We start from the raw sequence: 11,559 nt of genomic DNA on the forward strand, positions 1-11,559 counted from the left end.
TACTTCGTTGAGAAGTTCTTCGATCTATCCAAGCCTTTTGGTGCTTGTGCGGTACCCTCTGCTCGGCTTGGTAGGATCATCAATTAAATTTGGCTTCACCTACTTGCTGCTATTGGGTTAGAGGCTTAGTCCCCACAAGGAACGAGACTGTGATCTACTCTACTGTACTCTTTCCTTTCTGATTTATTGCTTCTCGGCCTTTTGGCCATGATCAAGTGTAGTTTCGGCTCCTTGTTTCTTGGCCAGAAGGTGCCTGGGGTACCCGAGGGTCGGCCTTGGGGGGAGCGTCCCTTTTCGGAGGGCCCCCCCTTGCTGCTATTGGCCTAAGGCTTAGTCCCCAGGCAACGAGTTGCGATCGCCCCCACCAGTCTCCCTAGGGTGACTGGTGGTGGGTTGGCGGTAGGCGGACTGCAGGTATGGCGTCAGGTGCTCCGGATGCACCTAATACCTTGAGGTTGGTGGTGGCCGAGCCTAGATGAAGGAATGTCGGTTTGTATTTCATTCAGAAGGAATTGATTGAAGACTGTCTAGGTATGGCAAGAGAATCTATCTTTTGCGTGCAATGTTTCCCCAGTACTGGCTTGTATGATGTTACATTCTGGAAGAGGGAATATTTGCAGACAGTGTTGCTACGGATGGGCGAGAAAGAAGGTGAGGACATACTGGAAGGTATCACGGTCATGAGCAGTGAGACGAAGGTACGGGTGCCAATAACTGTTCATATGTTTAACCCCTTTGTGAGAGATGAGGAGATTCGGGCTTTCCTCATGAGGTACTGCGTGTCTGTATCAGCAGGTGTGAAACAGACTAATGTGCTGGGCACGTTTAATGGGCACCGGAAGTTTTGGGTCATCTTCAAGCCTGACTTGGGGGGTGCAGGAGGCGTATGCCACCCCCCTCAGACCTTCTCCATTGGCAGCAACAGGGGATACTTGTGGTATCCAGGGCAGCCCCGCTTCTGCAGGCAGTGCTTTGCCTTCGGTCACACCAAGGACCAGTGCGAGGCCGGGCTGGTGTGTCGTAACTGCTTTCAGCAGGGACACAAGACATCTGAGTGTGCGGAGAGGAGAAAGTGCCACATATGTGGCAGTTGCGACCATCTGGCAAGGCAGTGTCCCAAGGTACCAAAAACCACGGCGGAGGTGGTTGAGGTGGAGGGCGTTAGAACTGAGCCGGGGACACTGTCCTATGCGGAGGTGACAATGGGGGCGGCCCCTGGACAGAATCAACCCATCCTAGAAGGGACCAGAAGGCTACCCGAGGAAGAGGTGGGGCGAACGGAGGTTTGCCTACCTACGGAGGGTGAGCCAGGCCCCTCCCCTGTTGAGGCCGGAGGCTTAGAGGGGGCTTCTCCCAGAATAGGGGAGGATGTCCCTGAAAGCTTGATGGTGGAGGGTAAGTGTTGAAGGATGTGGCGGAGACTGATGAGGAGGAAGTTGCTGGGATGGAGGTGGAGCAACTCTCCTTAAAGAGAAAAATGGAGGCCGCGGGGCCTGTCGCTCCCTCTCAAGTGATTGATGTCTTCCCAGACAGCCCGGCCCCAGGGGGGTCAGAGCTGGCGATTGAGTCTGACTCATCCCAGGCCTGCACAAGCACTGGTCAGGCAGCCTGTCTGCAGGAGGTGATGGGGTGTGGGAAAACGGAGCCTGGGGAGAAGGTCAGGAAAACAGAGGCTGAGAGATTAGAGATGCCCGGTGTCAGGTCAGAGGAGGGGCCTAGGCTTCGGAGCGCGAAAGCCAGAGGGAAGGCGAGTAAAAGATGATGAGAAGCGGTGATCCTTTCTACACATAAACTATGCAATTGCGGCTATCCTCCTTGAATGTAAGAAGCATCGGATCTGTACACAGGAGAGCGGCGATTTTTCAAATTTTTGCCGGATACAATATAGATATCCTTTGTGTGCAGGACTGCAACATGCAGGAGGAGCCGTCGGTGGCCAAATGGACCTATGGGGAAGCTATATGGTCCTTGGACCAAAAGAAGTCTAGTGGGGTTGGGATTTTGTTTAAAAGCTCAAAAATTAAAGTGTTAAGGAGGGTGGAGGTGGAAGTGGGAAGGTGTTTAGTGGTATTCTGTGAGTACGGGGGGGTTTTGTTTAAAAATTTTTGTGTTTATGCACCTACTGATAGGAAAGGGAGGGTGGAGTTATTCTGTAAAATGAAATTGTTTCTGGGAGGGAGGGATCCTACTATTATTTTGGGGGATTTTAATTGTATATTGCATGCGGGTGATAGGTGTGGGGGTGGTGGTGGAAGTGGTGGCGGGGTGGATAAATCAGGGAAGGATTTGGGGGATATTCTAAAAATTTTTGGTTTAAGGGATGTGGGTGAGGGAGGGGGGTGTACATATTTTTCAGATAGGGGGAAGTTGCAGTCAAGGATTAACTTTTGTTTTCTATCAAAAAATTTAGGAGTGGGGTCCTATGTGGGTGTGAGGTGAAAGAAAATGAAAAGATGGGTAGAGAGGTTTGGAAGTTTTATAAAAATTTATTTTCTGAGAAGAGGAGGGATGAAAGAATTGAAAGTGAAGTTCTGAATGAGGTGGGGGGATGTTTGGAGGTGGAAGATAAGGAATGGTTAGTTGAGGATGTGAGGAAGGAGGAGGTGGAAGAATGTATGAAAAGTATGAAGAAAGGGAAGACGCCGGGGAGTGATGGATTGCCTGTTGAATTTTATAGTATGTTTTGGAAAACGATTGGGGAGTGTGTGTATGAGGTGATTGAGAAAGTTTTGGTGGAAGGAAGAATGGCGAGATCGATGGCTGAGAGTGTGATTGTATTACTGTATAAGAAGGGGGATAAAAAAGACCTAAAAAATTGGAGACCAATATCTTTGTTGAATGTGGATTATAAGATTGTGGCGAAAATGTTGGCGAATAGGATACGTATGGTTGTGGAGAAGTTGGTGGGAGAGGAGCAGGTGTGTGCGGTGCCAGAAAGGTCGATTGGGGAGAGTTTGGTGAGTTTGCGAGATGTGTTGTGGTTATGTAAGGAAAGAAAGCAAGAGGTGGCTGTGTTAGCAGTAGATTTTGAAAAGGCATATGATAGAGTTTCGCATGAGTTTATGTTTAAGGTGCTGGAGAAAATGGGGATGCCTGAAAGATTGATAGGATGGGTGAAGTCTTTATATAGAGGGATGGTGAGCAAGGTATTGGTGAATGGATGTTTGACGGAAGAGATAGGGATTGAATCTGGGGTGAGGCAGGGCTGCCCATTGTCGCCCGTGCTTTTTGTGTGTGTGATAGAGCCATTAATAAGGATGTTAGTTAAAGATAAATGTGTGAGAGGGGTGGAGGTGCCTGGTAGTAGTGGGAAGAGTTTGAAGGTGATTGGATATATTGATGATGTGACGGTGGTGTGTAGAAATGTAGCAAGTCTGAAGAGAGTGAAATTGTTGATAGGGATTTTTTGTATGGCAAGTGGTTTCAGTGTGAATATGGAGAAAAGTGAGTGTAAGTTGTTTGGTGAATGGAGGGAGCGTGAACAATGTAGATGGAAGTTATGTGTGGGGGGGGTAAGGGTGTTGGGTGTTAAGTTTGATGGTGATTTGTATGGGAGAGAGAGTTGGCAGGATGTGTTGGTGAGAATGAGGAAAAAAAAATTAATTTTTGGTCTATTAGGACTTTAACTTTGGAAGGGAAGGTGGTTATTGTGAGATCTGTTGTGTTGCCTATGTTATTGTTTTTGTATTATGTATTTCCAGCCCCGGATCAAGTTTTGAAGCAAGTGATAAGAATGTGTTATGTGTTTTTCTGGTCGTCAAAGATGGAGAAATTGCGGAGAGTGAAAGTGATGAAGAGCGTGACGAATGGTGGAAAAGGAATGATAAATATTGAGAGATTTCTGGTGATAAAGTATGTAAGTATGTGTGTAAGGTTGAGTGGGAAAGAAAATTTGGCAGGTTGTATGGTAAGGTATGCTGGGGGGGGAGTGTTAAGAAGATGTAAGTTGTATGAGGTGGATTTGAGGAAGCCAGTTTGTTTTCATGCGCCGTGGTTTTATGTGAGGATAGAGAGGTGTGTAAGAAGGTATGAATTGCAAGAGGTAACGCGTGAAAAGTGGTGTGAGAGTAGGAAAGTGATGAAAGTGTTGGATGAGAGGGAAGAATTGGAAGGAATTAATGGGTTGAATGTGGTGCAGAGTGAAAAGGTATGGAAGAAGGTAGCATGTAAATGTTTGGATAATAGACATAAAGATATTGCATGGATGAGTGTGCATGGATGTTTACCCACGAGAGAGTTTCAGAGGAGAAGAAGATTGGTTGATAGTGAAGTATGTCAGAGGGAGGGGTGTGGAAGGATTGAAAGGGTGGCGCATGTTTTTTGGGAATGTAGTTTTGCTAGAAAGGTATGGAAGAAAATGGAAAAAATGGTGGAAGGGCTGACTGGGGATGTGAGAGTGACATATGAAATGGTTTTGTACGGGTTATGTAATGTGGGGAGGGAGGAGGAAAGAGTGTTGTGGATTATTGTGAATTGTGTGAAAGAATGCTTGTGGGATATGTGTAATATTTTGATTTTCAGACAAGAGAGAGTGGACGTGAAAAATTGTGCGGCCATGGTCCGTGGACGGATTTATAACTATGCTTACTTCGATTTTAAAAAGCGTGGAGAAACTGAAGCAAAAGTCATCTGGAAGACTCGGGAGTGGAGGAACTGGTGTACATAGGATACTTTTCTGAAGTGTTTTGTACAGTTTTTCTTGGTTTTTTGTGTATATATTTGTGTGGGGATTCTGTGGGATGTGGAGGGTGGATGGGAGGAGGGAGGGAAGTTATGTGAAAATGGGGTAATTTGGTTTTTTTTTTTTGGATGTCTTGTATTTTTGTTTGGTATGTTTTGGGCTTGGTGGTTGGGATTTGCATATGTATGAAGGGGGAGGATGGTATAGGCGGGATTATGTAAATATGTTCTTTTTGGGTCCTTTGTGGGTGGTTGGTTATGTGATTATGTTGTATTATAATGGGAGAGGGAGGTGGGAGGAGGGGGGGGGGAAAGGGGATGTGATGATGTATGGTGATGGTTTGGGGTTTTGTGGTTTGGGTTTTTTTGTATGTATGTAAAATAAAGGGGAGTTTTTTTTCCCTTGTGGGAGGGGATATGTAAATGTTGGAACATGTTTTGTATCTGATGTAAAGATGGTCCTTTTGTTTGCTATGTATTATGGTGTTTTTGTTTGATATGTACTTTGGAATTTATGTTTTTATGTTTTTACGTGCAAATTTTAAATAAAAGAATTAAAAAAAAGTGGGGGATGTTTCTTAGGAACCAGGCTACAGTCATAAACCTGAGTGCACCTAGGAGGTGAGGACTGGTCAACATATACAAATATAAATACACCATTTGTTCAGAATTTAACAGGAGTCAATGCGTTTTTCTGGTTAAGAGCGGAGGTAGGAGATAGATGCAGTTACCTGTGAAAGTAGAGAAGGCATAATTAAAGTGCTGTGTTTAACTGCTTCACACTCGTTCAAAGCCACACTCAATCATAAGCAGCACCCCCATCAGAGACTTGCCCCCCATCACATAAACAGCACAATGTTAGAAATATTAAATGTTTAAGTCACCATAAAACCTTTTTATTTTTAAAATATTCCTAATATCCACCTTTGATTTAAATAAGCTTTTGGTTCAATTTGTTTTCAATATCTGGACAAGTAGATTGTCATGAGGGACAAGTAGATTGGGACACCGATTTAGTCCCTTGGACGAGTAGGTTTTTCAAAAAATGTCCACACCCCTGGAATATGTCCCATAGGAAATCATGTTAAATGGACTGCTGTGCATTTCTGCACAAAGCAAAACACTTAGGTGTGAACCTAGACTAAAGGGTTAAAAACAGGGTGAGGAAGCAACAATGCTGCCTGCTTTAACCCAATTTGCTGTACTGGTCAAGGTTGCAGGGCAATTGCAGAGCAGCCTCTTTCACTTGAATGGGTCATGCTTGACAGATGCTACACCCACCAACCATGACCACTTATAACTCCTGCTGCCACATGTGCACACCCCTTGCCATTGCCGCTAAAGGGGGTGCAGTTAGGGCAGGGGGAAAAAAGATAAAAAACAAAACAAACACCACACCCCAACTGCAGGTTTTCAACTACAAATTTAAATGGATCGTTCTGGGCACCCTAGAAGGCTGCTTTCACACTGATGTGCTGTGGTTTACATGCACTGCGGTGCAAAGCATCTGTAACTTTCCTGGGTTAACTGCACTTTTCTATAAACTTCTATTATATCTTGCAGGTCTGGTGTGCTTTCTGAAATCCTGCATTCAGGAGTTTTGGTGTGCTTTCAGAAAGTAGGATTGAATAAAAGTATGTGGCCAAGTGCAGCAAACCCACAGGCAAGCTGCAGGTCCACTGCACCAGTGTGGGTAAACCGCAGTGCATCAGTACAAAAGCAACCCTATACTATTATGCCCAGTATATTGCTTCACAGTGACTTCAAGATCTCTTTCCTGCTGCTGACACCACTCTGGAGACAGCTGGCCAGGGTAAGAGGTGGAGTGCATTTGGTATCACTTCACATTGGACAGAAGCCAGCACACAGGCGGCATTGGCTTATGCAGCTCTGGATCCCTACTACAGCTCCAACTTCACAAGTAGCCCCTCTGCATTGCACTCTGTAAGCAAGTCCAGACTGCCATCTTCCAGTCACCTGGCCGCGATCTATGGGTTGCTGATCCCCAGGTTAATGCATGAGAATAGTGGTGTACCACATTGCAGCCAAATACAAAAAACAAGCTTACACTCTACTCGACTCATTAACAATTTAAGCTCCGGAAGATTTTACATCCTACATGACTACGCCATTTGATGCTATACTGAATGAGGCGTTACTGTAACTGGTAAATGCACGGTCAACAACGCTGAGCCCAAGAGAAATTTATATACAATTTTTTGTAAACAAAGATCTTTTAGTGGCATTCAATCACCACTGGGTTTTTTTTTGCAATATAAATCAAAAGACCAAAAGTTTATTTTTTCCCTTTCTGCTATTATATGCATATCCAATGAAAATAGTAAAAAAAAAAAAAAAAAAAAGAAAGATAACTTTTGGCCAAAATGTATTGTGCTATATGTCTGATGGAAAAGTGTATATCGATAGATTGTAGGTGCTATAACTTTTAAACAAACCTAGGTTACATGTACACACTAACATTTGTATTTATTTGTGTACCAATGGCAGTGGTCAGCAACTTGGGGATTGCAATAGTGTGACAATCTTGACACTGACACTGGGGGGAACTGACCAACTGCCACTGACATTAATACAGTGATATTATACACTGTCACTGTACTAATGACACTGGATGGAAGGGGGGGGGGGGGTTACCATCAAGGGGTGTGCCCAACTATGTGTAACGTGTGCTTCTTTTACTACTAGATCTCCAAGTTTCTCATCCTGGATGAGAGACAGATCCCTCTATTGATAGTCAACACAGTTCTGGGCTGTGATTGTACACTGGTGATCAGCAGGTCCCAGCTGGGATTTGCTCACAGGCTCCCGCTGTGTAAAATCACAGACGGTGCTGGCCAGGGGATGCCATGCACATGCCCAAAACTCAGAAGTAGGCAGCGATGTACGGTTATGTTGCTTTGCCTACAGTGGCTGCCTGTCTGCAGTACATTATGGGTGGGCACCAAGTGGTTAACTGAGGCCAAGTAGGATTGTAGACAAGTTGTCTACAAAGAAAGGTCGATGAAATACCCTTTGGCATGGTTAAAATTGTAAAACCGAACCATTTAGGCAGACCTGTGATACCAGCCTCTTCATTACAGCTACATTATTCTCACCTGCTTATATATGCAGTGGGGCAAAAAAGTAGTCAGCCACCAATTGTGCAAGTTCTCCCACTTAAAAAGATGAGAGAGGCCTGTAATTGGCATCATAGGTAGACCTCAACTATGAGAGACAAAATGAGTAAAACAAAATCCGGACAATCACATTGGCTGATTTGGAAAGAATTTATTTGGTCACCTACAAACAAGATTTCTGGCTCACACAGACCTTTACCTTCTTCTTTAAGAGGCTCCTCTGTCCTGCACTCATTACCTGTATCAATGGCACCTGTTTGAACTTGTTATCAGTATAAAAGACACCTGTCCACAACCTCAAACAGTCACACTCCAAACTCCACTATGGTGAAGACCAAAGAGCTGTCGAAGGACACCAGAAACAAAATTGTAGACCTGCACCAGGCAGGGAAGACTGAATCTGCAATAGGCAAGAAGCTTGGTGTGAACAAATCAACTGTGGGAGCAATATCGTTCTTAAATAGAGTAAAGTGCAACAGCGCTAGGTGTTTGATGATTAATCGGATGAATAAATGAATATATAAATAGATGAATAAATTGATTAAATAAGCGGCTAGCATAGAAAGTGAACCTCAAAAAACTTCGGATAGTATGTACCGTATTTTTCGCTCCATAAGACGCACTTTTTTCCCCCCAAAAAAGGGGGGAAAATGTCAGTGCGTCTTATGGAGCGAATATAAAGCGGCCAGTCCGGTATTTCTGCCGCCACCATGTCAGAATACCGGGCCGGCCGCTCAGCTGTTCTCTCCTGCAGGGCCTTACCTGTTCCTCGCTCCAGCGCTGCACAGTCTTCCCGCGCTGGCTTCTGTGACAGCCGGGTGCCCACTGCGCATGTGCTGCGCTTTGTGAATGATCCGGTGTCTTCTGGGACACATGACAGGTCCCAGAATGCGCCGGGCCATTCACAAAGCGCAGCGCTTCTCACGCATGCGCAGTGGGCACCCGGCTGTCACAGAAGCCGGCCTGGGAAGAAGAGAGAAGGACAACTCGGCGGAAGTGGAAGCGGGTACCTGTCAAATTCAGGTACCCGCTCCCCCTCCCTCACCAAAGATCAGCAATCTCTGGTCATCCCCTGCACTGTCTGCAGTCTCTGGTCATTCCCTGCGCTGTCTGCAGTCTCTGGTCATCTCCTGCACTGTCCGCAGTCTCTAGTCATTCCCTGCGCTGTCCGCAGTCTCTGGTCATCCCCTGCACTGTCCGCAGTCTCTTGTCATGCCCTGCACTGTCCTCAGTCTCTGGTCATCCCCTGCACTGTCCGCAGTCTCTGGTCATCCCCTGCACTGTCCGCAGTCTCTGGTCATCCCCTGCACTGTCCGCAGTCTCTGGTCATCCCCTGCACTGTCCGCAGTCTCTGGTCATCCCCTGCACTGTCCGCAGTCTCTGGTCAGCCCCTGCACTGTCCGCAGTCTCTGGTCATCCCCTGTACTGTCCGCAGTCTCTGGTCATCCCCTGCACTGTCCGCAGTCTCTGGTCATCCCCTGTACTGTCCGCAGTCTCTGGTCATCCCTGCACTGTCTGCAGTCTCTGGTCATCCCTGCACTGTCTGCAGTCTCTGGTCATTCCCTGCACTGTCTGCAGTCTCTGGTCATTCCCTGCACTGTCTGCAGCCTCTGGTCATTCCCTGTACTGTCTGCAGTCTCTGGTCATTCCCTGCACTGTCTGCAGTCTCTGGTCATTCCCTGTACTGTCTGCAGTCTCTGGTCATCCCCTGCACTGTCTGCAGTCTCTGGTCATCCCTGTACTGTCTGCAGTCTCTGGTCATTCCCTGCACTGTCTGCAGTCTCTGGTCATCCCCGGCACTGTGTCCGCATATGCTGTTACACAGTTAATATTTATGTTAATGTACATGAGAATTCATATAGTTTATTCTTTGTACCATTTCATATGGACATTTCTATAGTTAGTTATATGCTGCCATATAGTGCCTTATTTGGTAATGCATTTGTTTTTCATATTGCCTCCTGAGATCTATGACACAGTTCCTTTGTATATGAAGCTCCTCCCTTCTTCTTGAGTTCAGAACTTCCTGTGTCATGGAGGCAGCTAACAGACCACATGTAACAGGGACACATGTATTCTGCATAGTACGCTACGCAAAGTATCATCTTTTGACCGCATAATACTGTAAACCATTCATTCTGCTGTATCCTGTTTCACATGTACAGAATAAAGCAACTTCTGGATGAACACAGTATTGGTGAGTTCAAGCTATCTGATAAGGATTGTCCACAGTGATTATATCTGCTTATACAGGCTAGGCAGAGAGGTCTCACAAGGGATAAATCGCTATCACAACAATCTGAGTCAGAATAGTCAAAAGATGCATAGAATCCAGCCTGCTGTGTATATGTGTGTGCCTAATCTGCAATCAAGCTCAGTGCCATCCGCCATCTTGCAAAGCACATGGTCGCACAAGCTTACTGCACTTCATGTGAATGTTGAAAACTGTTTCTCTGCATTGAACTGTGTTACCCCACCTGTCTAAGCTGCTGTTCGTCGTCTTAAAGAGACAGTACCAATTTTTGCAGAACAGTAAAAAATGTCTAGACAAGGCTCTGAACACTCCTTTATGGCCGAACCAATACATCATTCCTCTGAACCAGCAGACGTACAGGGAGCAGATTCTGCAGACATTCCCGGAGAGAGCGTAAAACCCAAACGTACAATAAAACCGACACAGAAACTCAGGGAAAACTATGAAGCCACTAGAGATGAGTTCTCCAGTAATCTGTCAGACCTCTGGGACCGAACTTCACAATGCATGTCAGTTCTGTCACACTTTAAAGATCAACCAGCTGAGTTAAGAGACTCTACTCAGCTTTCTTGCAGGACTCTAATATAGAGGATTCTTCAGCAGAACTGACCAGGACTGATGCACTAAACCAACAAAGGGATCTTGCAGTGCAAAATGCTAAGTTTAAAGCAGAACTCTGCATTACTCAACTGCAGGAGACCAGATCTCACAGATCCACCTCAACCAAGCGCACTGCACTTTCTTCTAGATCCTCTCGCTCCAGAAGTTTGACGTTAAGCGATAAGCTAATAGAGGCCCGCGCTGATGCTGAATCAAAAAAGGCGCAAAGCTTTTTTACCAGAAAGGAAGCAGAGATAGAAGCACGCAAGATAGCTCAGCAAGCAGAGATGGAAGCTAAAAGCAAAGCTCAGCAAGCAGAGATGGAAGCTAAAAGCAAAGCTCAGCAAGCAGAGGCAGATTCCCAAATAAAGATTCTGCAGATGGAAGGGGAGGAAGCAGCTTCCCTAGCAAGGCTGAAAGTCCTTGAACAAGCAATGGGACAAAGTACTAATTCAGACTGCCTTATCCCAGCAGAACTGGAAGATCCAGTTGAACGCACCAGTGAATACGTATTAAAGCATAACATGTGCGAAGATACAGAGTCATCTCCTGTACCTCCTACTAACAATACTGTTCTGACTCTCAACACAGAGACCTCTCGGCTCCATATGCCTAAGCCTCTTCAAATCTACAACACAAGTACATCTATGCAGCAAACCACATCAACTCCTGCCAAGAACAAGGTGACTTCCAGTGACAAGTCGCAGCTCAAGCCACAGCCAGCACAAGCCTTAGAGACTACACCACAGTTAAACGCTCATGCAACATCATTTTACCCTGGTAAACCTCACCCTACATCACCAGAGAACTTTCACACCCAAGGGGTTCCACAAGTTACTTTGGCACCAAAGAGTGAGAGATCAGACTTGAATGACTTTGCCAGATATA

Source organism: Staurois parvus, unplaced genomic scaffold, assembly GCF_062004578.1.
Source record: "Staurois parvus isolate SC_StPar_1 unplaced genomic scaffold, SC_StPar_1.0 ptg000118l, whole genome shotgun sequence".
Lineage (NCBI taxonomy): Eukaryota > Metazoa > Chordata > Amphibia > Anura > Ranidae > Staurois > Staurois parvus.